General features: G+C 36.2%; 1 protein-coding gene across 16 annotated transcripts in view; it reads left to right on the forward strand.

Annotated features, from left to right (window-relative positions):
- The window catches only part of RALYL (RALY RNA binding protein like), an 820,624-nt gene that overhangs the window by 329,733 nt on the left and 463,548 nt on the right, over positions 1-27,343 (forward strand). The window contains exon 1 of one of the 16 annotated variants that reach the window (XM_043977748.1): positions 14,050-14,114. The exons of the other annotated variants lie outside the window; for them this stretch is intronic. The gene's annotated coding sequence lies outside the window, so the exon portion shown is untranslated. Of the gene's footprint in view, positions 1-14,049; positions 14,115-27,343 lie in introns of those variants that run through there. 16 annotated transcript variants of the gene reach the window in all.

Consider the following 27,343-nt stretch of genomic DNA (forward strand, 5'->3'; position numbering starts at 1 on the left):
TCCAGTTTCTATCACAGTTCCTTTTGACCTTATGATAATATGTGCATTCTAATACATACACACACACACACACACACACACACACATATATATATATATAATATTATGTAATAATAATGAGAATCAACACAATTAAGAAGAGACCTCAAATGTCATCCAATTCATAATGAGTAGGACTTTCTTCTAGAGTATTACCCAAATGGGGTTCTCAATCTACCCACTTAAAGATTTGAAGTGACAGAAAACTCTCCCTTTCATTTTATTTTAAGAACTTTAATTTTTTTTTACTTCTACTAATCCTAAATCTGACTCTTTTCAAAATCCAACCATTGTCTCTGATTCTGTTCTATAATAATAAGCAAAACAAATTTAATCCTGCTTCCATCTGGTAGCCCTTCAGGTATTCGAGCATGGCAATAATTCCCCAACTAAATCTTCTCTTATACATTTCTAACATTCATGATTCCTTCAAATGATCCTTGGAAGACATGGTTTATAGTTGCCTCACTGTCCCAGACATTCTGTTGATAGGCTTTGCCTCAGTATATAAATTAGTGTGTGTGTGTGTGTGTGTGTGTGTGTGTGTGTGTGTGTGTGTGTGTGTGTGTGTGTGTAAAACCTGTTATTTATCTATAAAGGAAGCTTGTGATATATATAAATTCTTTACAACTGGTGCACACAAGCTAGATGCTATATACTCATATAAAAGTACCTGGGGCGGGGCAGCTGGGCGGCACAGTGGATAGAGCACCAGCTTTGGCCAGGAGGACCTGAGTTCAAACCTGGCCTCAGACACTTGACACTTACTAGCTGTCTGACCCTGGGCAAGTCACTTAACCCCAATTGCCTCACAAAAAAAACTAAAAACAAACAAACAAAAAAGTACCTGGAGCACTGAAAGATTAAATTACTTATCTATAGCTATTCGACTAGTCTGTATCAGGAGCAAGCCTTGAACCCAGGTTTTCCAAATTCCAAGACCATCTATCTATTTGCTGGGCCAACTTTTTCATTATTCTACTTAAAATGTAGCACTCAGAATGGAATTCAATATCCCCTCATATCTGAACATGTACAGAGTGTAGCTAGGTTGTAAAGAATTTTAACATTTTGCCAATGATATAGAAAATATCTTTCTAGAAAATGCCTAATAAATATGAGAATAATAAAGAAAATACAACTTGATATAAAAAAATCTGATTGGATCTCACTGGACTCATACAAAACTACTTTTCATGAAGCTTTAGAATCTAATACAATACATGAAAGAGGCAGTTTGGTGTAATGGATAGACAATTGACTTTGAAGGGAAGAAAATATAGGTTTATATACCACTTCTGACACATGCTAGTTCTGGTGCCCTTGGCAAGTCATTTAGCCTGTAATTATCTCCAGAGAACTGCAAAACAATTGCCAATATGAATTTGAAGGGGGAATTTCCTCAGTGTGTCTTTTCTAATCAATTCTAGTCATGGGTCCAAACCACAAAAAGCCACCAAGGAAATGTAGAACCTAATAATTGTGGGGGTCAAATTTAATATATGGAGAGTTAATTGGGTGACTCACCAAAATATTGTGATCCTGGAAATAATGAGGGACCTCTAGGTTCAAAGCTCCCTCCCCTCCAAACTGCCCTTTTAGATATTTCTCCTAGGCCAATAAGAAAGGAGCCTTACAGCTTCTTTTCCACAAAAGGATCAGATTTTATTACTTGGGAATTAATTAAACAACAAAGGTGAAATTAATAAAAATCAAAGATAAGGAAGTAGGAAAAAAGAAATACAGATAAATTCTCCTAGCTCTAACCCAAGTCTATACAATCCCCAACTTGCTTCCAGTTAAGCTAAGTCAAAAGAAAACAGGGCTTTTGTGTTAACTCACCACCTGGGACATCTGCTGTAGCTGTTCTACCACCTGAAGGGCAGAGGAGAGAGAGGAGAGGAGAGCCAGCCTTCCAGAAGTGACAGCCTCCCCTCAGAGAACATTAAATCTTCCTCCCCCAAAAGGGGAGATCCTTCAAAACCTGCCTATGGAGAGGTTTCTCCTTCTGACCTTAGTATATCATACGTAACTTCAGGGTGGGCCAGGTGTGGCCCCTCCCAAATGAGTCAGCTAAACTCCAATAATTTTTACCACTTAATGGAATACATATATGTATATATTTATGTACAGTTACATAATATATATGTGTGTGTATACTAGTAATGTTCAACTTTATGTTTGCATAAAATCTAATTTATAACCATATTCACATTTATTACCGTTTAATGTCACATTAAATCATTGCATAAGTGCATGTATGTATGTGTCTGTGTATTCCCTAATTTTTAATACTATGCTGTTAGGAAAATAGATATGGTAGAAGGACAATATTTTCAGGAACGCATTTGATAAAGTCCATCATGCTATGTGTACAAGGTGCAGAGATGTGGGCAAAATAATACTACAGTTAAGTGGATTTGGAAACTAGTTAAATAACTACACTCAGGGCCAGCTAGGTGGTGCAGTAGATAAAGCACTGGCCCTGAATTCAAGAGGACCTGAGTTCCAATCTGGTCTCAGACACTTGACACTATCGGTGTGACCCTGGGCAATTCCCTTAACCTTCATTGCCCCACGCAAAAAATAAATAAGCAGACAAATGAATGAATGAATGAATATACAAATAAATAGATGATAGATAGATAGATAGATAGATAGATAGATAGATAGATAGATAGATAGATAGATAGATAGATAAATGCGCTCAAAGAGTAGTAATGAGTAGCTCATTGTCAACTTGGAAGGCAATCTGTAGTGGAATGATTGAAGTATCATCTTTCTTTGATCCTGTGCTGTTTAACCTTTTCTTTTTTTTCTCTCAATTAATTAACAGCTAAACACATAGAAGCTCTAAGGATGCTTCCATTTCTTAGAATCTGTGAAAATGATGCTTGTAATTTTTTGTGTGATTAAAAACTATTAAGTTTTAGGATTAAGTTATATAATTGTCAGTGTTTTCAAAGGAAGGGTATAATGTGCTGGAAAAGATGCGGGGAAACATTTAAGGCTTTAAATTCAGTGATGATATAAGGATTTCAAGAGCCATATAAACCAGAGTCAGTTATCTAGAGTGATATGATTGCTGTTTGCATTCCCACCTACTTCTGACTCTGCTACAGTAACTTCTGCGGCTAACTTAGAAAGGAGGACATTTAAGGGACCACTAGCTGGATAATACCCAGCATGAAATTTCTTTAAAATTGTATCACAAAATCAAAAGTGGAAGTGAGTTTTTTTTTTAATTTGATCCTATTTTGGTCTTATTAAAAATCAATCCATATCTTTTTAACCCAAGTCTAATACTACTGACTTAGATGACTCTAGAGGCACATTTGAATAACCATTAACCAGAAGATCTTCATGTCTACTATATGCCCTGAAGAGAGTAGCCTCACATAATATTCTAAGACAGAAAGTATAGGTCTAAAAAGAATTGCAAATTGCATATGGATAGGCCTTACATACTTAGGAGTCTAATTATATTTGTCCTGGAATGTCCTTTTATGCCCAGCTCTTTAAGATATTGTAGATATTTCTTCCCTCAGAATTCTAACTATAGAATTTCATGTTATTGCATTATGTCACTTTTATGCTTTGTTATTTTTACCATGAAAATAAATTACACTGTGCATAAATTCCATTAATTTGCTTGTTTTAACTAAAGAATTTATTTTGCAGAGATAAAAAGCTTTCCTTTTAGAGTCTGTTAACATTATTTCTTCACTAAAGCAGCCACCTTTAAGAGTTTTTTCCATTCCAACCAGTACTGAATGTATTACAATCAGTAGTGTAGGAGCACTATAATGGAAAAAGCATAAGATACTTGAGATGCTACATAGTTAAGGTTTGATGAATATAGAATGGACTTATTGAAATTTCCTTTGAGCCATTTTATCAGCTTTCCTTCTCAGTCATGCCCAAATGAACTGCATTTTTAGTAGACTCCATTTGTTAAGAAGAATAAGACAACAGCTGCAATTTTTTCAAGACTATTACATATTATGGAATATGAAAGAGAAATCTCCAACCACAATATTGAAGTAGTTGTATTTTTTGAGAGGATAGAAAAACCTATTTGTTTATTCCCAGCGGGAATTTTCTAGTGACTGTCCAATTGGTATAGGACTATGTATTACTTAGTTATTCGTGGGATGATAAAGTCTCACCTGGCATCCTCTTTCTTTCTCTTCTTCATCCTTCTCTCCCCTTTCCATCTTCCACTATTTCTTTCCCTTTAGTGCTGCCAGCCTTTTGTTATTAGGTATGTCAGATAGTGAGAGGAGTTGGAAATTCAGTTAATCTATTTTGTTGCTTGATAACCCTTTAACATATTATTGGCATTCTGTTTTTGTTGGGAGAAGTCTGGAAAAGGGAATAAAAGTAATACAGAAGCTTGGGAATTATGTTTGTATCTCCGTTACCTGTAGTTCCATTTTCCCCTTATACCACTGGTGATTAAGGGTTAGCTATTTTAAGCACGAAGGGCAATTTTGTGTTTGACTTGCAAGATAATAAGGAAGTCACTAGGTAACATTCACTAAAAGTAAAGTATAGTCTGAAGAATACTATGTCACTCTAGGAGAAGTCATAGCAATTTCCATAATTAGAAATTTATTGAGATAATTTTCAAGAAAAATGGTCTCCAGTTTGTATCAAATGGTCTTCTATGTCACAGAACACTTTTCTTTTAAGAACCTATCATTTTAGATTTGAGAATTAGTCCCCCAAAAGTGCCTTAATACTCTAACTATCCTTGATTATATTATTATACCTAGCCTACTGCCAAATGGACTTGAGGAAGCTTACTACTTTCAGTAGGCAGGTAATTTGGAAAAAAACCCCAACAACTTCCTGAAGAAAGCTAGGTGATTTGAAAAACCCAGTTTTCAAAATGGTTAAGTGGTTTTCTCTCAGTGTCATTTAGAGTTGTGGTATTTATTTTAGCATCCTCCTTTCTGGTCTCTCACTTCATGACATCTGGTAAACTTTACTGATAATCAAGGCTGAATAACTTATAACATCTACAATCAGTATGTAATCAGATCTGATGAAAAAAACATTCACACATTTCTGTGTATATTTTTAAAATGCACTATTTTAAGCATTGCTATTTAGGACCTGAGCCTGTAGCTCTTAAATAGGCATCTTTCCTTTAGATGCCAGTGACCTGGTAATAAATGGGACCAGTGGCCTTTAGTATTAAAGCTTTAGTCATAGTAATGTCCTTCAAAATGCAACTATCATTTTCTATTTTTTTGGCTTTTCTGTCTCCATGCCAATAATAGTTTGGGAGCTCCTGTTGATATTTCTAGATCAAATACATTTATTAGAAGAAGGACCATTTCTTCTTTCTTGGCATCCAAAATGTTTCTAAATGAAAATTAATTGCTTTTCATAAAAAGGGACATTTTACAAGAATGTGTAATCATATTAGAATAATGACTAGCTGAACTAATTGAAATTAAATGTGATACTGTGTGTTCCATATGATGTGGCCAGGGAGCTAGGTTTGCATGTTAAAAGTGCAATTCCAATTCTTGCTGAGCAGGTTCAGAAGTCTCAAAATAATTAGTTCTGTCAAATAATTAATTTTGTTGACAAGAAAAGTTGAGCATATACAACATCACATACAAGTAATTATAATTATTTAGAATGACAAGATGATGGGAAACAAAAATCATCAATTCTGACTGCCAACAACGATCAGCCTGAGGTTCTTTGGTGCTTCTAAGACATGTTTTTCATAACCTTGACTATAAGGTACAAGAAATATCATCATCATCTTGGTATTCAGCATCACCTCTTGATTAATTTATAAGATGGAAGGTTTCAATATATAGAATATTGGAATGTTTATAAAACAATGAAAATCATTAGCAATTCTTTATAAATCCATAAACTGATGGACCACATTGGAATTGGCTAATGCCTAGTACATATAAATTTTAAGACTCTGTTAAAATTGTAACTATCATATCTGAAATACTGTTTTGTTCTCCTTACACTCATATTTTGATTATTGAATACTATTTTGTGGTATATCTCTTTTGGTGCTTTTGCATTAAGAACCCACTTTATGCTTTAAATTTATATAAGAAAACGTACTTAAATTAGGCCATTCTGCAAACTGGCATTGGTATTGCTAGTGTGTGCATTTGTTTTATTTTTTAAAATAAACAGTAAAGTAATGTTATAGGGTTGAGACATATCAAGGAATTTGGGACTATTAAAGTTGAAACTTGCCAGCTACAATGAAGGATGAACACACCTTGAAAAGTAAGGGAGATGAGCCCATTAAATGTGGGGGCTGCCTGATCAACACCAAGGTGACAGAAGTACCTCCAGAAATCAGAACAACCACCCCTCACCCGACTTCTCCCAACCTACCCCCAATAAGGGAAATTCCATTCTCAGGTGATCACCCCATCTACCATCTATAAAAGCTTTTGCTTTCCCCCTGTTCAAGGAGATAGGTATCTAAGAGAATGTTGTATCTCTGAACTATCTCCCCTCGAGAGAAGTCCTTGACTTGTCCCTTGGTCTCCTTTCTCTAGTGCCTAAATAAAAGATTATTTTATTCTAATTGGATGTGTGTGTGTGAGAGGGTGTAATTCTTTTTTTTTTTTTTTTTTAGTGAGGCAATTGGGGTTAAGTGACTTGCCCAGGGTCACACAGCTAGTTAAGTATTAAGTGTCTGAGGCCGGACCTGAACTCAGGTACTCCTGACTCCAGGGCTGGTGCTCCATCCACTGCGCCATCTAGCTGCCCAAGAGGGTGTAATTCTTTAAAGAGGAATAACTGAGGACCCCTACCACCAATTTTCCCAGTGACAGGTAACAAGAAGGAAAGTGACTTCACCTGAATATATGATAAAATGTATTCAACTGGATTTACTCCTAGAGCTGACTTTGTCATTGAAAACTCTGTTTAATAAGGTTTGAAGTAATAAATACAATTCCTTGTCACTGAGCATTGTGCATGCCAGAATCCACATATGCATAACTCTTACCAGATGCTACATTCTCTTTTTGTGTCAGGATAGTGTTATAATAGTACATTCTGGTAACCTGATTTCTCTCTGCTTTTTTTATCTATTGCTCCTTAATTAAACCTACTCAACAATGGTACACTCCAGTTCAAAGAGTTAGAATTATACCTGTTTCAGTGTGAGATAAAACTAATTGATGTAGAACAGAATTACATTTAAATGGATCTTGATCCTTGAGGAAAGGTAGTTAGTTAGTAGCCAAATACAGGATGTTCTAAAAGGCGTAGTGCAATCTTAAGATCTAGTAGCTTAAAATGTCACTAAAACTTCTGGGATACCTTGTACATTAAGGATTCCCCTAGACCTATACTACCTTTAAGTCTTGTTAAAACTGCCTTAAGGGAGAGAAAGGTTAAATGACCTTTCTGGAGTCAGAGGAAACCAGAAGGTCTCAGTTACCGAAGATTTTGAACCCAGTCTTTTTGATTCTACATTCTGTATTATGTCCCTGAGTACCACATAATTAGTCAGTCTGCCTCTCTTTCTTAGTAGTGAATCCAAAATGCCTCTGTATAAGGTTATTTCAATAAGACAGTGTGTTGGTATGAGTTTTAAAGACAAAATAATAACAACGACTCACAGGTCATTTCTTCATAGGAAACCTGTGAGGTAGGCAGGCCAAGTAGTAATATTCCACAATGAGACTCAATGGAAAACAATGACTTTCCAAAGTCTTAAGCCTCTCAAATAGCAGGGCTGAAATTCAAGACAAGGTTTTCAGATATCAGATTTCTGTCTTTGTTATTACCACTCTACACTATGCTGCCCTTATTCTAATCAGCCATTCTAATATTTAATGAAAATATTTTAGTGCCACTAAAACATTGGCATTGGAGAAAGAAGACAGATAACCCAAATCAAAGTTATTTAATGTAGCTTTTTCCCCCTGACATGATTTAAATTGTATATTTATGTAAGTTCATGGAATGGTGAGACAGAATTGGAAGCCTTTGCTTATTCATGTTTTCATTTATTCAACCAACATTGATTAAGTAGCTATTCTATGCATAGCCCTGAGTTAGGTTCTGAGGGAGATACAGATACCTTCTTACAGGTAGGTGTATAGAGTTCTGGGAATGGAGTTAAGAAGACCTGGATTGAAATTTAGCCTCAGACCCTTACTAGCTGTGTGACCCTGAGCAAGTTCCATGGGTCTGCTTCAGTACCCTCAATTCTAAAATAGGAATAATAATAGCATCTACCTCCCAGGGTTGCTGTGAGGATCAAATGAGATAAGATTTGTAAAGTACTTAGCATAGTTCCTGGCACAAATAAGCACTATATAGATGTTAACTATTTTTATCATCTTTAAATCTGGTTTATATCTATGAAATTGTTTTGCCTATTTAATCACTGGACATTAATGATTTTTAAGATTGTTTCCTGGGAGCAACTAGGTGGTGCAGTGGATAAAGCACTGGCCCTGGATTCAGGAGTACCTGAGTTCAAATCTGGCCTCAGACATTTGAGACTTACTAGCTGTGTGACCCTGAGCAAATCACTTAACCCCCACTGCCCCCCCCCAAAAAAAAGATTGTTTCCTTTCTCTTAGACTTTTATATATGAAGTACATCATTCAATATGTGACATATATTACAGAAAGACAATGTTCACATTTGGTAAAAATATATCCCATTCTTTGAGTGATAGTGTGGTGTTTTGGGTTTTTTTTGGGGGGGTGTTGTTTTGTTCATTTTTGTTTTGTTTTGCAGGGCAATGAGGGTTAAGTGACTTGCCCAGTGTCACATAGCTCGTAAGTGTCAAGTGTCTGAGGTTGGATTTGAACTCAGGTTCTCTTGAATCTAGCGCTGGTGCTTTATCTACTGTGCCACCTAGCTGCCCTCAAATGATAGTTATGATCTTAAAATTATGATTATTTTCTAAATTATTTAAGTGAGCAACTATGTTCAGTCTTCTCAACATTATCTCTTTAGTTTTATTTCTTGTACTTCTCTGTTCATGTTTTCTAGAAAATATGGAATTTCTCATGTGTAGCATTTATAATGGATGCTTAGATTAGAATGCTTTTTATAATTGTTGTAAATTTAACACTGCTCTGTGAGTGTTTTCTATTATCAAGCTATAATGATTTACAAAATATAGTGATAGCTATAATGATTTACAAAATATTGTTACATATTTATTCAGGTTTAAGCTATATTAGTTACATGAAGTGAAACGCACTTGACAACTTGACCCATGCAAAGGTAATTTGCCATTTAGTTTTGCCAAATTCCATTTGTTTGAATTAAGAATGCTTTTAAATTTGAAATAAAAACAATATTTCTCTCATTGTCATAATAGATTAATTCTCCTATTAATTTGACTTTTATCTGGAAGAAGTGTTTACAGATAACAAAATATTCAAACCACCAACAGATTTTTTTGAGACTTTTGACCATTGTTTATAGCCACTTGCACTTAGATGATTTTTAGTAGCTGACTTGAGCTCTATTATAAATCAAATTTTGCATCATACAAAGAGCATTGTGATTATATTCCTTTTTACTTTATCTAACCTGTTCATGAAATGCTTAGGTTACCACATAATTGGTACTTATTCAAAGGGTGGGGAGGGAAGCTTACAACTTCTTAACCTGAAACCTGTCAATAATGATATTAAACTCCCATTGAAATAGCATTTATAGACAGTTCAGGTATTATTATTCTCTTCATATAGAAGATGAAATTGAAAATTTTAAGAGTTGAAGTGACTTGCTTAAGGTAACCCAAATACTAAGCAGCCAAACCAAGACTTCAACACAGCTCTTCTGACTCCAAATACCTGGTGCTTTTTTCTACACCAAAGTATCACAAGAATGGTCTCAACTTAAGCAAAATATTTTGATATGTTTGCATAATGGTTGAGCCTCACAGTAAAGCTGTTATTTATTTGGTGTTTTTTAGTCTAAAATGTGAGGTCTCTATGTTTCAAGAATAAATTTTTAAAGTAGGATTTTCTGTTGTTGTTTTTGGTTTTGTTTTTTTCAGGGCAATGAGGGTTAAGTGACTTGCCCAGGGTCACACAGCTAGTAAGTGTCTGAGGCCAGATTTGAACTCAGGTCCTCCTGAATCCAGGGCTGGTGTTTTATCCATTGCACCACCTAGCTGCCCCTAAAGTAGGATTTTCTGGATGATGATAATGATGGTGATGGTGGTGATGGTGGTGATGATGGTGCTGGTGGTGCTGGTGGTGATGGTAGTGGTGGTGGTGATGATGGTGGTGGTGGTGGTGGTGGTGGTGATGGAATTTGTATCCTTTTAGTAGCTTTGGCCTATGTAGTTCATGTTCTTTCTGAAAGCTGTGTGTCTTTTCCCAGTTCCCTCCTTTTCCCTCCACCTGACCCCCCTAAAGATAGTTTGCTAGAAATGTGAAGATTCTGTTCCCACTGTCTAGGCAAGTATTAGAACCCATGCTGCTGTTATATAGTCAGGGAACAATGCTATGTAGGTATAAGGAAAGAAAGAATACCTCATTAAATGCATTACTAAACCAAGTGATTTTTTTGGTTTATCGATTGGATTGGGTTGAATTTGGTTAAATTGATTTGGACAATGGGAATCAATTATTTATTGATTGTTTAATCAGATAGGTTTTAATTACATGTTGAATTGATTAAGATGTTTTGGAATAATTAGAATAAAGAGGTAATGGAGTATAAAGCATATGTGTGGCTCCTCATTCCATGGAACAGTAAATCTCATCAAGTACAAAGTAAGCCAGGCTTATGAGACAGACTGAATGTACATAGAATGGAAGCTTCCTTTCCCATCCATTGACTAATCACATCCTTGGATTCACATATCCTGTGGATACATATCAAAGGTCTAGCAAAAGGTTTTTGTTTCTATTGTAAGTAATTTCAGCCTTATAGTTTGAACTTGTATTTGTTACTGTAATGATTATCTAATAGCAGTATATTTATTTGCTAGAGCATTTTTTAGTTTTCTTTTGGTTTAGTTTGGTTTATAACACCCAAGTTCTCCAATCTCTTTCTTTTCTTTTTTTTTTTTTTTTGCCGGGCAATGGGGGTTAAGTGACTTGCCCAGGGTCACACAGCTAGTTAGTATTAAGTGCCTGAGGCCAGATTTGAACTCAGGTACTCCTGAATCCAGGGCTGGTACTTTATCCACTGTGCCACCTAGCTGCCCCTAATATTCAACATTTTTATCAGTGAAAATATGATTTACCAGTTTATCAAAATAACTGATGACACAAAGCTTCAAGGAATAACTAATACTTAGGAATAACTAATTCTTAAAGTAATAAACATTTTTATGTATAGTTTGGGGTTCCAAAACTTATCCTTCCTTTCCTCCCTCCCGTTGCCCCTCCCTGAGGCAATAAGCAATCAAATATAGATTATACATGTATAATTATCCCCATCTCTTTCTCCAAAGAATATGTATGTGTGAAATGTAAATATGTATGTATTCTAAGAAATGTATTTCATTACACACATGAACACATGAAAAACACTAAACTGCCGATTCTGAGACTCTAGGTACATTGTTATTTATTTTTTAACTAGGCATATTTAAGGAACTATTTGACTGAGGTGGTGCATGACAGTAGATTAATGGCTGATATTTCTAGGACTCTGCAATGACTAAATAAAAACTTGTTAACTCAATGCATGACAGTTTATATGTGCATGTTGCCAATGCTGCAAAGGGAATTTATTCAGAGAAAAATCTTTTAAAAATTTTTTCCTTTGTTCTTTTTCATTCTTTTTTAAAAATAAAAGTATTTTATTAATTTCCAGTTACATGTAGAGATAGTTTTCAACATTTGTTTTTATAAGATTTCCAATTTCCAATTTATTTTTCTCCCTCCCTCTCTTCCCTCCCCCCTCCCCTAGATAGCAGGTAATCTGATATAGGTTTATATATATATATATATAAACATTAAACCTATTTCTGCATTAGTCATGTTATAAGACAAGAACCAGAGCAATAAGGAAAAACCTCAAAAAAGAAAAACAACAGCACCAAAAACAAAAGAAATAGTATGGTTCAATCAGCATCCATATTCCACAGTTCTTTCTTTTTCTGGATTTGGAGAGCCTTTTCCTTCATGAGTCCTTTGGAACTTTCTTCTACCATTGTATTGGTGAGAAGAATCTAGTCTATCACAATTGATCAACACATAATGTTGATGATATCAGAGGAAAATCTTACAAAACTCAATGAGTTGCATGAAGTGGTATTACAGACATGAAACACTTCTGTCAGATTTTTTTCCCTCAGTAGAATGTCATTAAAAATTGTATTTGTGTTCAAAAATACACAACTTTTAAATATGAAAACAGTGGAAAATAAGGTAAACTACAAAAAAGTGCATCTTTATTTCTATGCCTCATCCTTATACTAGTGAGAATGATATGCAGATATCCACATAGTACTCTACGCCTGTATAATAGCCGAGATAGCCAGGTGTTAAGGTGGATTAGAGTGCTATTTATGGAGTCAGGAAGATCTAAGTTCAAGTGTGGCCCCATATATTTACTAGTTACTCTCAACAAATTGCCACACCTCTGTCTGCCTCAACATGGTGTCTATATCTCTTGTGAGGATCAAATGACATAATAATTTTAAAGCACTTCACAGTGACTGGCACATACTAGGTACTGAATGTTTATTCATCTTCTCCTTCACCTTCTCCTACTCAAATGATCTGTTATCATATTGATTTGGAATTTCCCTCCAACAATACAGATTGCAATTCATCCATGCTCGTTCTTCCAGGGCAACCTGTACATATTCTACTAAAAAATTTGTCATAGAGGGGTCCACTGAATTTACGGGAAGCTTTTCTCATTTCCTCCTGACATTAAAAGGGAACTGCTAGTGGTCAGTGTCTGTCTACTTATCATTCTCAGCCCTTAGTATAAGACCAGCCAGTTTTCTCTTCCCATCATAGAATTCCTCAATGGCCTCTTTTTACTCTTGACCTTCTTTAAGTTCATCTGTGTCATTAAATAATAAAAGCTACAGTAGAAGCTGAATTGCCTTTGGGCATCTTAAATATTAAAATATGTGGATAAAAATATCTTGGATATTTACTGTAAAGTTCATTTTAAAAGCTCATGATATAAAGAAGTCTTACAAAGTTTTCAAGCCAGATGTCTTAGTACGTGCCAGTCTTGCTTTCTTGCTAGGAACATAGTCCATCAGAGTGAGTAACATTTATACTGCATCTCAAGATGCCACCTTTAATACACTAAATTGTGGCTGATGTAGATTGGGATAACCACAGAGATTACCTTTTTCCTCCAAAGAGTTAAATTCATTTAGTGCATACTTGCTATTCTCCAACCAATCTTTTCATTCCTTCCCTACTCTCCATATGCAATTTGAGATGTTAGAAGTAGGAAGAAAGGAAGTTTCTGTAGAAGGAACTATCTTTGGGACTGCCTGCCTGTTCTCATTAATCTGTACTTCAATTCATTATTTTTTTAGAACAAAATGTAAAACTATCATTTTTGATAAACTAATCTTGTAAGAAACATAATTCAAGATATGTTACTTTCTACTCTTGCTTTTTATTTAAATATAATCTTAGTTTTTTTCACCCTGACATTTGTTTTCTAATAAGGGAAGTTTTAAGTCTAATAAAGCAGTTTGAATTCACCTTTGCAACTCAATTAAGGCATTGCATTAAAGCAATGTAACTCTTATTGTGTTATCTAAACAGCACGAATGTCTGTGAACTTATATAATATAGAGAAGATTGGTTACATCCTTGTATTAGTTACTATATAAACCTTTGACCAGTATAGCTTCATCTAAACTCTTGATTTAATGTTCTTTTTGAGGGAACCACAAGAGACCTTAGTCAACTTGCTGGCTTCTCTCCTCCATCTTGGTTCTGCCTCCTAAACTCTTTTTTGTTTGTTTGTTTGTTTTTGTTTTTTTGTTTTTTCAGGGCATTGAGGGTTAAGTGACTTGCCCAGGGTCATACAGCTAGTTAAGTGTCAAGTGTCTGAGGCTGGATTTGAACTCAGGTCCTCCTGAATCCAAGGTCAGTGCTTTATCTACTGCGCCACCTAGCTGCCCTGCTAAACTCTTAAAGAGATGAGATTTTATAGTAAATTGATTATTGTCTTTATTTTTCACCCTAAAAAGTAACTGGATAATGAGTAAAATTTGCACAAAATTATGTAAAATTATTTCCCTGCTCATACAAGTTTGCTCACAATTCTACTCTGTAAAGGATTTCCCTTCTCATCTACCTTCTCCTGTGTTCATGAACTTTTTTGTAAGTCAATCATAAGCTAATAGATTCAGCTCTAAAAGTGATATTAAAGTTTAATTAGTCCAATATATACATAGTACATGCATGTAATACATGTATATTACAGATAAGGAAATTGAGGCTCAGAAAGATTGTTATCCTCCCACTTTCACACAAGTGATAAGTTTCAGAGGTGAACATATAGGTCTTCACACCTTGTGGTGGGCACAAATCTCAGTCAGTAAGAATTTATTAAGTATATGCTGTGGACCAACTGGAAGCTGGGTGGCTCAGTGGATAGAGTGCTGGGCCTGGAGTCAGGAAGACCTGGTTTCAAATCTGGCCTCATATGCTTACTAGGCAAATCACTGGGCAAATCACTTAACTTCTGTTTACTTTAATCCATAGGAGAAGGAAATGGAAAATCCCTTTTTTTTTTTTTGCAAAGAAAACCCCATAGATAGTATGGTCCACAGGGGTTTTGAAGAGTAGGACACCACTGAATTGACGAAACAAAAAAATATGCCAGCCATTGTCACAAGTGCTAGGTATACAAAGGAAGGCAAAAGACAGTTGTTGCTTTTAAGAAATTAAGAATCTAATAGGGGAAAAAAGGAAGCATTTATTGAGTACTTGTCATGCTAAATGCTGGGAATAAAAATGTAAGCAAATAGTCATTGCTGAAAGGAGCTTATATTCTACTGTGGAAAGACAACATGCAAAAGGGAGCTGAAAAAGGGTGAGGCAGGAGAGAGGATGAAAGTACCTGGCGTAGGGGCATGTTCTTGAAGTAAAGAAAGTCAGGAACTGGAATGGAAGAAGAATGAAGGCAGACTGGGCTCCCTTCCACAAAATGAAGTCTTCAAGAGGAACTCCATAATGGGAAAAAGAAGGCAGACTTCAGGGATAATAACACCATTCCAGGGCATGATGGACTATTCTAGGACAAGGAGGCCCTAGGCACTTGAGGGAATTTCCAGGATAAGTCAGATGTCAAGACAGCATGGTTTTGAAGTGCAAAAGTTAAGGACAGTTCCAGGAGGAAAATGAAGAATAAAAACAACATGTAAACATATAGACAAGATATATGCAGGCTTTTTCTTTTTGTTTTGTCTTTGTATCTTCACTACATTGCCAATACTTGGCAGAATGATTTTTTTTTTTTTGGTGAGGCAATTGGGGTTAAGTGACTTGTGCAGGGTCACACAGCTAGTAAGTGTTAAGTGTCTGAGGCCGGATTTGAACATTCAGGTCCTCCTGAATCCAGGGCTGTTGCTCTATCCACTGCGCCACCTAACTGCCCCTTGGCAAAATGATTTTTTAAAATGTATTTAAAATTCAATACATGAAGAGATTATAACTTCTAGAAAAACTCTAAATATAAAATGCACAAGCATTCCTGCAAAGAAAATATTATTTTGTTACAATTTTGTCCCTTTTCTAGGGATCAATAGGGTCTAACTGATATGAAGTAAGTCACATGTCCTTACAATTCCTAAGCAGAAGTTTGGGGTGTGAATGGGGTACAAGTTTCAGAGATTAATGGTCAATGAGTGGCACAGAGATAGGATAGGAAAAGAAATATAAACCTGGCCTAGCAAGAGAGGGAAAGTTTAAGATATGGCCTTCCCTATCCGTGGGAGACTGACAAAACAAGATGGAACCTGTTCTACCACAAGTGAAAGGGAAAAGGGCAATATAATCTGTGATTATTTTCTAAGTCTTTTTCGTATTTCTATTGAAAATGGAGTTCAACAAAAATTACCTTTCTGTTTATTAGCATATTTGCACTCTGCTTCCCTGCCAATTAGAAACAAAACTATGCATCAGTTTTTAAATAAGAGAGATTGGCTCATTTAGAATCTAACCCTATTAACAACCTAATCACAAGGTGCACTGTTATTGCCTTATTTGTTGTACTAAGTGACTCTAGCACTGAGAAAGATAACAAGATATATTTTAGAGAGACAGAAAAGAAAAAAAAAACATGGTAAGGAGGAAAAGGTGTTACCAATTTAATTAGGAAAGACATGAGTTCAGATATTACCCTTGACACTTATTAGTTGTGTGACCAGGGATGCTTAATATCTTTAATCTGTAGGTTTCCTGTAGAAAGTATAATTTGTTTTTTGTTTGTTTTTATGTTTAGAATTTTATTTTACAAATTACATGTAAAAACAAATTTTGACATCAATTTTTTAAAACTTTGTGTTACAACTTCTCTTCCTCCCTCCTTCCCCACCCCCCACTCCCAAGAACTCAAGCAATTCAATATAAGTTGAATACATGTGTAGTTGTGCAAAACATCTCCACATTAGCCAGGTTGTGAAAGAAAATAGACAAAAACAAAACTTCAGATTAAAGAACTATCCAAAAAATATGCTTCAATCTGTTTTTAGATACCATCAGTTCTTTCTCTGTAGATGGATTGCAATTTTCATAAGTCCTTCAGAGTTATATTGGTTCATTGCATTGCTGAAAATAACCACGTCCTTCCCAGCAGATCATCTTATACTATTGCTGTTATTTTGTATACACTACATTTCACTCTACTTCAGTTCACGTAGGTCTTTCTAGGTTTTTCTGATAGCATCCTGTTCATCATAACTTTTATATAGTACTTTAACCTTGACAAAGAATTTTCTTCACAATAGGCCAGCAAAGTAAGTACCATACATTTTGCCATTTTAATCAGTCTTCATAACTGTTTCCCTCCATCCTGTTCCCTTCCCATGATATTTACTCTATTTTCTATCTTATTTTGCCCTATTTGTCCTTAAAAGTGTTTTGCTTCTGGCTGCCTCTTCCCCTGCTCTTTCCTCCCTTCTTTCACCCTTATCCCTCCTTGCAGGGTCAGATAGATTACTCTACCCAATTGGATGTGTATGTTATTCCCTCCTTGAACCAATTCTGATGAGATTAAGGTCTTTGAGCTAATTCTGATGTATATAAGGCTCCTTCACTGCCCTGCATCTCCCCCATCTCTCCCCACACTACATAGACCCTTTCCTGCTCCTTTCATGTGAGATTTTACTCCATTCTTCTACTCCCCTATCCCCTCCCCCAGTGTATTCCTCACCCATCTAAATTTTACCCCAAACATGTCATCATGGGGCAGCTAGGTGACACAGTGGACAAAGAACCCGCCCTGGACCCAGGAGGACCCGTGCCCAAATTTGGCCTCAGATGCAAGACACCATTCTTATCATCTGCCCTGATACTCAGAAGGCTCTTATGATTTAGAAATAAAATCTTCCCATGTGGGAATGTAAACAGTTTAACCTTTTAATATCTCTCATTTCTTTTTCCTGTTGATCTTTTCATGCTTCTCTAAGGTCTTGCATTTGAAAGTCAAATATTCTATTCAGTTCAGGTCTTTTCATCATGAATACCTGAAAGTCTACTTTTTCATTGAAGTCCTAATTTTTCCCCTGAAAAATTCTACGCAGTTTTGCTGGGTAGGTGATTTTTTTGATTGTAAAGCCAATTCCTTTGCCCTCTGGGATATCATATTCTATGCCCTCTGATTTTTTAATGTAGAAGCTGCTAGGTCCTGTGTTATCCTTATCATGGCTCCATAGTATATTTGAATTGCTTCTTTCTGGCTGCTTGCAATATTTTCTCCTTGACCTTGGAGCTTTGGAATTTGGGATCTCTTTTAAGAGGTAATCGGTGGATTCTTTCAATTTCTATTTTACCTTCTGCTTCTATAATATCAGGGTAATTTTCCCTGACAGTTTCTTGGAAGATGATGTCTAACTTCTTTCCTTGATCATGGTTTTCAGGGAGTCCAATAATTTTCAAATGATCTCTCCTGGATCTATTTTACAGGTCAGTAGTTTTTCCAAGAAGATATTTCACATTGCCCTATATTTTTTTTTTATTAATTTGGATTTGCTTTATTGTGTCTTGTTTTCTCATAAAGTCACTGGCTTCCATTTGTTCAGTCCTAATTCTTAGGCAATTATTTTTGTCAGAGAGCTTTTTTATCTCCTTTTCCATTTGGCTTTTTAAGCTGTTGACTTTTTTCTCATGTCTTTCCTGCACCATCCTTATTTCTCTTTACATTTTTTCTTCTACCTCTCTAACTATATCTTCAAAGTTCTTTTTGAACACCTCTTTGGCCTGAGACCAATTCATATTTTTCTTGGAAGCTTTAGATATAGGGGCCCTGATGTTGCTATCCTCTTCTGGGGGTACACCTCAATCTTCCTTGTCACTAAAGAAACTTTCTATGGTTCACAAATTTCTCTGCCTGCTCCTCCTGCCCATCTTTCACTTGACTTTTAACTCCTTCTTACTGTGGTGTCCTAATTCCAGGATTTATTGTCCCAAGCTTCAGGGGACTAGGTGTTATGATTTAATGAGGGGAAGTTTCTTCACTTGCCTGTCCCTTTCTCTGGTCCATAGATAATCCCAGGCCAACTTATCAACACCCAGTCAGCAAAACTTTATGTACTGTGGTTGCTAGCTCCCACAAGCCTGTACCCCTCCCCGACCTGGGCCACTACCACTCAAGGTTTCTTCTTGGTTCCCAGCTGAGATAGGACATCCAAATCCCCCCTTAGCTCCTGCATATCACCCTGTAGTCTCCCCCAGGCCAGTCTTTCAGCCCTCTCACCAGACAGTGAGCTTAGCTCCAGAAGACACCTGCACGGCAGCTGATTAGAAGGCTTGGGACTAGAAAGTAAAATTTAAGCTGGAGTTTGAAGGAACCCAGAGAAGCCAAGAGGTAGAAATAATGAGAGAGCATGGGGTTAGTACATTGTAATCCTAGAATATCTAGCATACAACAGACAATAAATGCTTGCCATTTTTGGTTAATTAATAATTATAAATTAATGTTTTGTTAAATTCTATCTCTTCAGAGTTATAATGGATGTTTGCATAAGGCTTCAAGGAAAACAATGTATTTTACATATATTACCATTAGGTCACTCCTTCTGCAACTGTCCCCACCAACTCCCATTCCCACTGGAGGATTGGATCCCTCAAAAGATGGCTACTGCCTTGGGTTCCAGGGAAATCTATGAGTCTGCACTCTTGAAGCTGTAGCTCTCAAGTCCTCAATGGCATAACTGCCTTTAATAGAGCTAGTAGATAAAATTATGTGAAAACAAAGGAATTTACCAAGATGTCACAGTAATAAATGATTAGACCCAGCAGAGAGGAACATACTTAGGATGCTCAGCTGAGTTACCTGCCCAGCAGATCTTATTCCCTTTACAGGGGAAAGCAACATGAGAACACCATAAAACCAAATACCTGTGGCTTAAGTTCCAGGGTTCTGTGACTTACCTTGGCCACATGTTATCCCACATATGTGACTCACTACCAATGTACTCTAAGTCTGTCCTCACTCTTCCCACTGATGATGTGTGTAGTTGTGGGAGAGTTCATTCCAGGGTTTTATTTCTTTTTCTGGGGAAAGGGATGATATTATGGTACTCAACATTCTTCAGTATCCTCAGTTGCCTCTCCCCTCTGATTGGAAGGCTGGAGATTGGGGGGAAAAGTCCTCACAAAGTTTTCCTTTGTAGAGGGCTCCGAATTTCCAGCCATGTCTTCATTTCCTACCAGCTGCTCTGCTTGGTTTCAACTCCTCAATCATCATGCCTCCAAAGTAGGTACTCTCTGGAGACCTCCCTCTTTTCAGTTTCCTTTCATGTCTTGCCTTCCCCCATTAAATTGTACCAATAACACAAAACTTAATGAAATGCCTATATTTTTCGTAAAACAAATAATAAAAAGCTTGAAATACAAATTCCCCCCCCCCAAAAAAGAGAAATACAAATCCAAAAGTTCCTGTTCTAAAGGAATTTCTATTCTTTGGAACTATATTAACATCCTTTTTAAATAAAAATAAGCCTTTGTATAAATAGCTACTATATTGTTTTTAGAACAACTTTGAGCAAGTAAGTTATTTTGACTATTATAAATACCCAAATTAACCATAAAGGACATATGAAGAAAGATTACATTACACAGACACACACACACACACACACACAAACACACAATGACTATCATTAGACCCCAATAGTATGTGTATGTGTGTGTGTGTGTGTATAATATGCCTACATATATACTATTTAATATATTATATATTTATATTGTATAAAAATATACCCCTCTATGGATATATAGATGTGTGTGTGTGCTTATAAGTATATATGTATATACACATACACATATATGGAGTCACTGACATTTTTATAATATATATGTATCTGTACACACACATTTTACATATATATGTATATCTACACATTATATATCTACACACACATATACATACACCTACTATTTGGGTATAATGATAACCATGATAATTTTGTTGCATATTCAAAAGAAATAGCAAGTTCTGTAATGTAGATTTGCAGTTTCACATGCAATCATCTTTTTATTGGACTATGCTATGGAAATGTTTGGATTTTTCCATAAATTAAAATTTAAAAATAAGCCTTTGTCCCACATTGCTGCAACACTCTCATTAGGAATGGTTTGATTGCCTAGGCTATGTTGATAAAAAAAAATTTGAAACAAAATTCTTGGGAATTCTCAGTGAGGAAGCTCCAATGCAGATTAGGAATTTTTATGGTTTTAGAGTTGTTTGGGGCACTGAGAGATTGTTACTTGCCCTAGGTCATTGACATTATGTGTTAAATGAAGAATTGAAACATATATCTTCATCACCGTGAATTCAATTCTATCCATTTTGGAATCTTGCATCTTAATAACTATCACAAAAAGATTTGTTGTTATAGTTCTTCCATAATTCACCACTAGAGTCAGCAGAGGGGCAGCTCAGTGGTGCAGGGGATAGAATACGGCACCTGGAATCTGGAAGACCTAAATTTAAATCCAGCTTCAGGTACTTATTAGCTGTGTGACCCTAGATATGTCCCTTAAACTCGTTTACCTCAGTTCCCTCATCAGTAAAATGAGCTGGAGGAGGAAATGACAAGCCACTTCAGTATCTTTGCCAAGAAAACCCCAAATGGGGTCAGGAAGAGTCATATATGACTAAAAATACTGAACAAGTACAATAACAGAGTAATCAGAAAGCACCTTTTTCTGTTGTAGAAAAACTACTATAATTGTCACAAGATAAGGATGTATGGAATGGTTGTTGCTTGTTTTTTCCAAAAGGGGCTTTTCTCACCTCCTTTCAACAGCTCCATCTTTTTCTTTTCCTTTCCTCTTCTTTCCCTTTTTCCATATAGGAAATCATAACCTTACCTGTGAGAACTCTGCCCAAAGGAATACAAATTTGCAAAAACCTCATAAGATTTCTTGGGGTTTACCTATAAGATGTCTTCTAAGGACTACTCCTTAAACCAAGGTAACTCAGGCCCTCATTGATTGGCCACAATAGGTCCCAGCCAAGGCCTCATTTTCCCATCATTTGGCCTCTTGATGGCTAAGGGTGGGCCTAAATTGCAATGATATCTCTTTATGTCATAAACCCTGAGGGTCTTTCTCCTAGCCCCTTCTTTTATCTATCTTTTTTTTTTAACTAGGTAAAAGAGGCTTTTTTTGGCTTCTTTCTTACCTAGCCTTAAACACTGAATGGGCCTTGCCTCAGCTAAACTGAGGCCTGTGAAAGGCCTTAGTGTAAAAGGCCAAGGTTTCCCACTGCATTAGGAAACATTTCCAGTTGTCCTGATGTATATCTTGCCACTGGATCCAGATGGATCTGAGGAGAGAGTGAGGCTGTTGAGTTTTCACAGCCCTTGTTCACTTAAATCCAATTCATTTCAAGCCATGACATCTGTCACAGTCCTCTTCAAGAATGAAGGACAAACAACAGCAACAAGAACAACAGAAGTAGGGTGAAAAAAAATGATGAATTATATCTTTGGTGTTTCTTCTCAGATGTTTTTAAACATCACCACTCCTCTTCTACTGACTGTTAGTTGCTACATCTCCTGATGAAGGCCACCTTCTTTCTCCATGCCAAAAAATCACAGCATCTATGAGGAATTCCAAGGCCACAGAGCCAAACCCATTTCTGAATAGAGCTCACCTCTATTACAGATCTAATAGGAAATCATACTTGAAGATTGTTAGTAATGGGGAACGAACCACCTACCCAGATTTTTGTAAAACTGTAATCATGTCAGAAATGTTTCTGTCATGTCCAAATCAATACCTATGTACCATCCATTTATTGTTCCTAGTTTTGCCCTCTGAGCCAAAAAAAAAAGGTTTATCACTTTTCCCCATTTGTATTGAGAAGATTAAAATTAATCCTGTATCATTTTCTTGTTGATCCTATTTACAAGTAATCGATTTTGTCCTATAACTGCTTTTGTATTTTAACTGCTCAAGTCACGTTTTTTTGTCTCTGAACTTAGTTCAGAGTTAAACTGTCCTGTAATGGGTTACATCTGTTCTTGCCTCAAGGAATTTTGCTGACCTTAGGAAATGTGCAGGGACAAGGTACAGAAAGTGAGTCTGGGCCTAATATCTTTATGCCACCAAGCTATCCTTCAGGGATGTCTGGTTTGACATCCAAAAGCAGGACTACTATCTTGTACCTGGACTCAAACAAAGTTTCCTTCTTAGTCTCATGAGAGAAGAAGAGGAGGTGGTTGCTAGCCCCCATCACCAAACTTCCAATTAATCAGGTTGTTTCTTTTGCCTCAGTTCTGCAAGCAGTCATGGCGCCCTTAATTTCACATTCTCATCTACCCTGTTCTGTTCTCTGTTCAGTATTCCCCAAACCCTATAAAAAGGGAACTGTCCTCTTTGTGTATGTGTGTGTGTGTGTGTGTGTGTGTGTGTGTGTGTGTGTGTGTGTGTGTGTGTTTGAGTGAATGAGGGTTAAGTGACTTGCCCAGAGTCACACGGCTAGTAAGTATCAAGTGTCTGAGGTCAAATTTGAACTCAGGTCTTCCCAAATCCAGGGCTGGAGCTTTATCCACTGTATCACCTAGCTGCCCCTGAACTATTCTCTTGCTCTGGGATTTGGGGCATTAATGGAGGCAAGCCACTGAGCCATTTATTGACAGGCAGCAGGTCCCTTATAATAAATGTCTTGCTGAGAGATCTGCCTCATTATTCCCTTTTGTTAAAATCTCAATCAGAACAATATTCTTCTAAATACCTAGCAAGTCCCTACTCACCCACCCAAATCTTTTCTTCTACAAACAGTCAATGAGCAATTATTAAGAGATTTTTTTTTCCTCTGGGCAATTAGAGTTAAGTGACTTGCCCAGGGTCACACAGCTAGTAAGTGTCAAGTGTCGGAGGTCAGATTTGAACTCAGGTACTCCTGAATCCAGGGCCGGTGCTTTATCCACTGAGCCACCTAGCTGCCCTCAAGAGCTTTTTTATGTATCAGACACTTTGCTGAGCACTGGCAGTACAACTAAAGCAAAAAGAAAGACAACCTTTCCATTGAGGAGTTTCTAACAAGTGAAGATAGCACATAAAAAGAAGCTTTGAAAGGTGGAAGGTGTGGCCTGTGACTGGTAAGGACATGAAGGAGAAATCTGTAATTCAGACTAGTGAGAAATGAAGAGATGGTTGGGAACTCAGAGTTTTTCCATAAGTGGATGTTCTGGGAGGATACATCCAATCAGACGGAGGAGGCACAAAGGCAGCATGGGTTTCTGAGGTGTGAATTCCATAACTAGGAGGTTTTAGGGGCATGATAAAGAAATCCAGAAGTCATCCTGGTAAGAACAGAAAGCTAAGCACCTCCGTTTCCTTCAGCTGACCCACATTTGTCAAGTCTTTGGTTCTCTAACCATCTTTCTCATACCTGTTTAATACCTTTCAGGCTGGCAATGTGATGCTTTTCTAAAATGTAGTGCCTAAAATTGAACACGGTATTCACGATGTGGTCTAACATAGGCAGATTGTGCTAGATGTGAAGTTAGGAAAGATATGAATCCCCTCCATTCTTCCATAAAAACCATAATAAAGAGTATTTTAAAATTTTCATTTATTATCTCATTATCCTTTCCAATTCTTATTACTCTTTTACTTTATCACTATAATTGTGTCTTATTATGTAATACAATCATTTGGATTATATAATTGTTCTCTGCTTTAAGAAAACCCCAACTTGCAAAAGAGATCAACTGGAAAAGGAAGCCATTCTTAATTTTATAAACATATTTATTGGATAGCTTCATTAAAGAGTAAGATTTCTTATTATTTCTGAAATATAGTTCTATTTATTAAAACTGTTTAAATTCAACTTTTCAGAAGTATATCCATTTTGCAAAATAAGACTGTAACTGCAGTGAGCTATTGTAGAAACAAGTCTTGGCTCAAAAGCTTTCCCTTCTTTCCTTGCAGTCAGTTAAAGAAAAATTAGTAAGAGATACCCTAAGGATGAGTTATGGTGAAGGATTAAGGGAGATTTAAGGTATTTTGTTGGTGGTGTTTCCTCCCTCCCCACCCCAACCACAGGTACCTACTCACCACCCCACCACCAACTCCCCAGCATTTGGCTCATAAACAGGTAGATATTGCTACTTCCAAACATGGGGCTGGAAAACTGGTTCAACAAAGAGCAACTTTTGCTGCCTTTCAGGCCTTAACATAGATGAATTAGTAAAAAAAGAATAGTAAAATTAATAATCCCTTTGCTTCATTTTATCTGTTACTTTCTCTCACTCTACAATGACTAATGTTTTATAATTTATTAAATAATAAAAAACACACTCAGAAAATTAGTAAATCATTGTTTGAGGTTTCCCACTGATAGGATATTCCTAAAAGTGCATTTATGACACAGTTATTTGGAACATGTAATACACTTTCCCATAGAAACAGTGTCATAAATAGTGATTAGGTTCCCAGGCTAATATATTTCTGCTTATTTATTTGTTCCTTTGTTTGTCTGGTCCTGTGCTTTTTTGATATCAGAAATTCTCCTTGTGGAAATGCCCAGTGCTGATGTAGATCAGCAACTTTGGGGTTACTTATAGTATTAGTAGTTTCCTTGGACTACTGAGAGGTTTGTGAATTGCCCAGAATCACACAGTTGGTTTATATCAATGGAAGGACTTGAATTCAGGTCTTTCTTGGTCTAAGGTCAATCTCCTGTCTATTCTAGCACACTATCCAGCAGCAGCAGCAGTAGCAGCAGCTACTGAATCAATACCACCATCTTTGTTGATATCATCATCTGTTATTTACTGCCTTAATTTCTAAATTTAGGGGGGGAAAGACAACCTTCTCTCAACCCCAATATACATGTGAACAGAATATTAAAGGCAGCATTTCGGGCTTTTTTTTCATGTCAGCTAAAACTACATTTTTTTTTCTGAAAAGAACAAAGTACTATCATGAACATAGAAGCCATAAATAATTAATAAATTACAGCTTCTGTTATTAATTCTACTTTGTACTATAATCATATATAAGCTTCAGTTAAGGATTTTGGCCTTGATCAAAAGCATTATTCTATGAAAATATTGACTTAGGTTCTTTCTCTATTGTTAAATATGACTATGAAATTTTATCATACTAGTGAACATCAAACATATTTTCACTTAATGGCAGACATTAATGACTCTAATGAAGGAAAAATAATTTAATTCAAACAAATGATTAAGCTGACTGAAGAAATGTACACAAGACCACAGGTGAATCTACTAATTGATCTTCCTTGCTGTTAGTCACAGTAGCCTTAAATGGGTGTGTGTGTGTGTGTGTGTAGTTTTTTTTTTAGAATATTATGTATATACATTTTGGCTCAAAATTATTGAGATATGTTAATTCTTCCCTTCATGCAAAAATCCCATTTTTTATTCTAAAATGTATTTGACATTTCCATTCTCTTATGGGACACATTTTACCTTTTTTTCATCCTTCTGGAAAAATAAAGTAATATACTGTTCAGAATCATATAACCTTAGAAACAAATTTTTATAACTTAATGGGGAAAATAAACTAGAAATTGATTTAGATATTTAATTTTCTTTAAAAATTGCATTGATATTCTCAGAGCATCACATTTTGTTTGCCTGTTTTTGTTTTTCATGTCATCATTATTGTTTAGTCTTTTTACTGTAAGAGGAATAAGTTGAACTTGACATGGTAATTTACGATCCTTTTCTCCCCCTAGTGAACAATAGGAATTTATCATCTTTCTGTATTCCATAAAAAGTGTCATCAAGAAGAATGTAGTATAATCCAGTGATTCTTAAACCATGACAGGATGAGATGCAAAGGATGGGTTAGATTCTTACAATGAAATACCGGCAGATTCCACTGAATAGGGGTAGGGACATTGTTCCTCTCAATGTTAAAATTCAGCTTCCTCAGATAGCAGACACTCTCTTTAAATCTGGAAGCCTTTAGATCCTCCAAAGTATAGAATGAAAGTCTTGTCTTCATGTTGCGTTATGGAAACCAAGGAGGAGACTTTTGTGGTCTTAGTATGTGTGGGTAGAATGAAGTGGCATAATAAAAATATTTATGTAGCCCTTTAATGTTTGCAAAGGCCTTGATGTATGTTAACTAATGCAGTCCTCAGCTGTGAATCATGTACTATTATGTCCGTCTTACAGATGAGGAAATTGAGGCTGAGTGGTTAAGTGATTTGACCAAAGTCATATTTACAGCTAATAAGTGTCTGAGGTGGGAGTTGAATTCAGATCATTCTGAGTCTAGGTTCTGTGGAGAACAAATTATCTGGTCTCTATCCACTGTGCCACCTGGATGCCTAGTAGCAACTCTTACTTTTACTTATAAGGGAGCTCTGACTGATTATGTCATTTCTCTAATCCATTAGAAACAGGACATCACTAGTATGCTTAACCATGAATGCACTAAGAATATGGCAATAAGAGATCAGGGCAAATGCTTAGAAATATTTCTTCTGAGATGTTCCTCAATTGTTTGAAGAATCAATTCCTCTAAACCCTTTACATCCAAATGGCACCCCAGTGTAGACAGAAAGAACAATTGAAAATGACCTCAACTAGCAAATGTTGGGGTAGATTTCACTATTTCTAGTGAATATTTCTTTCATAAATAAAAAGTATGTC

This window comes from Dromiciops gliroides, chromosome 1, assembly GCF_019393635.1.
Source record: "Dromiciops gliroides isolate mDroGli1 chromosome 1, mDroGli1.pri, whole genome shotgun sequence".
Classification (NCBI taxonomy): Eukaryota; Metazoa; Chordata; class Mammalia; order Microbiotheria; family Microbiotheriidae; genus Dromiciops; species Dromiciops gliroides.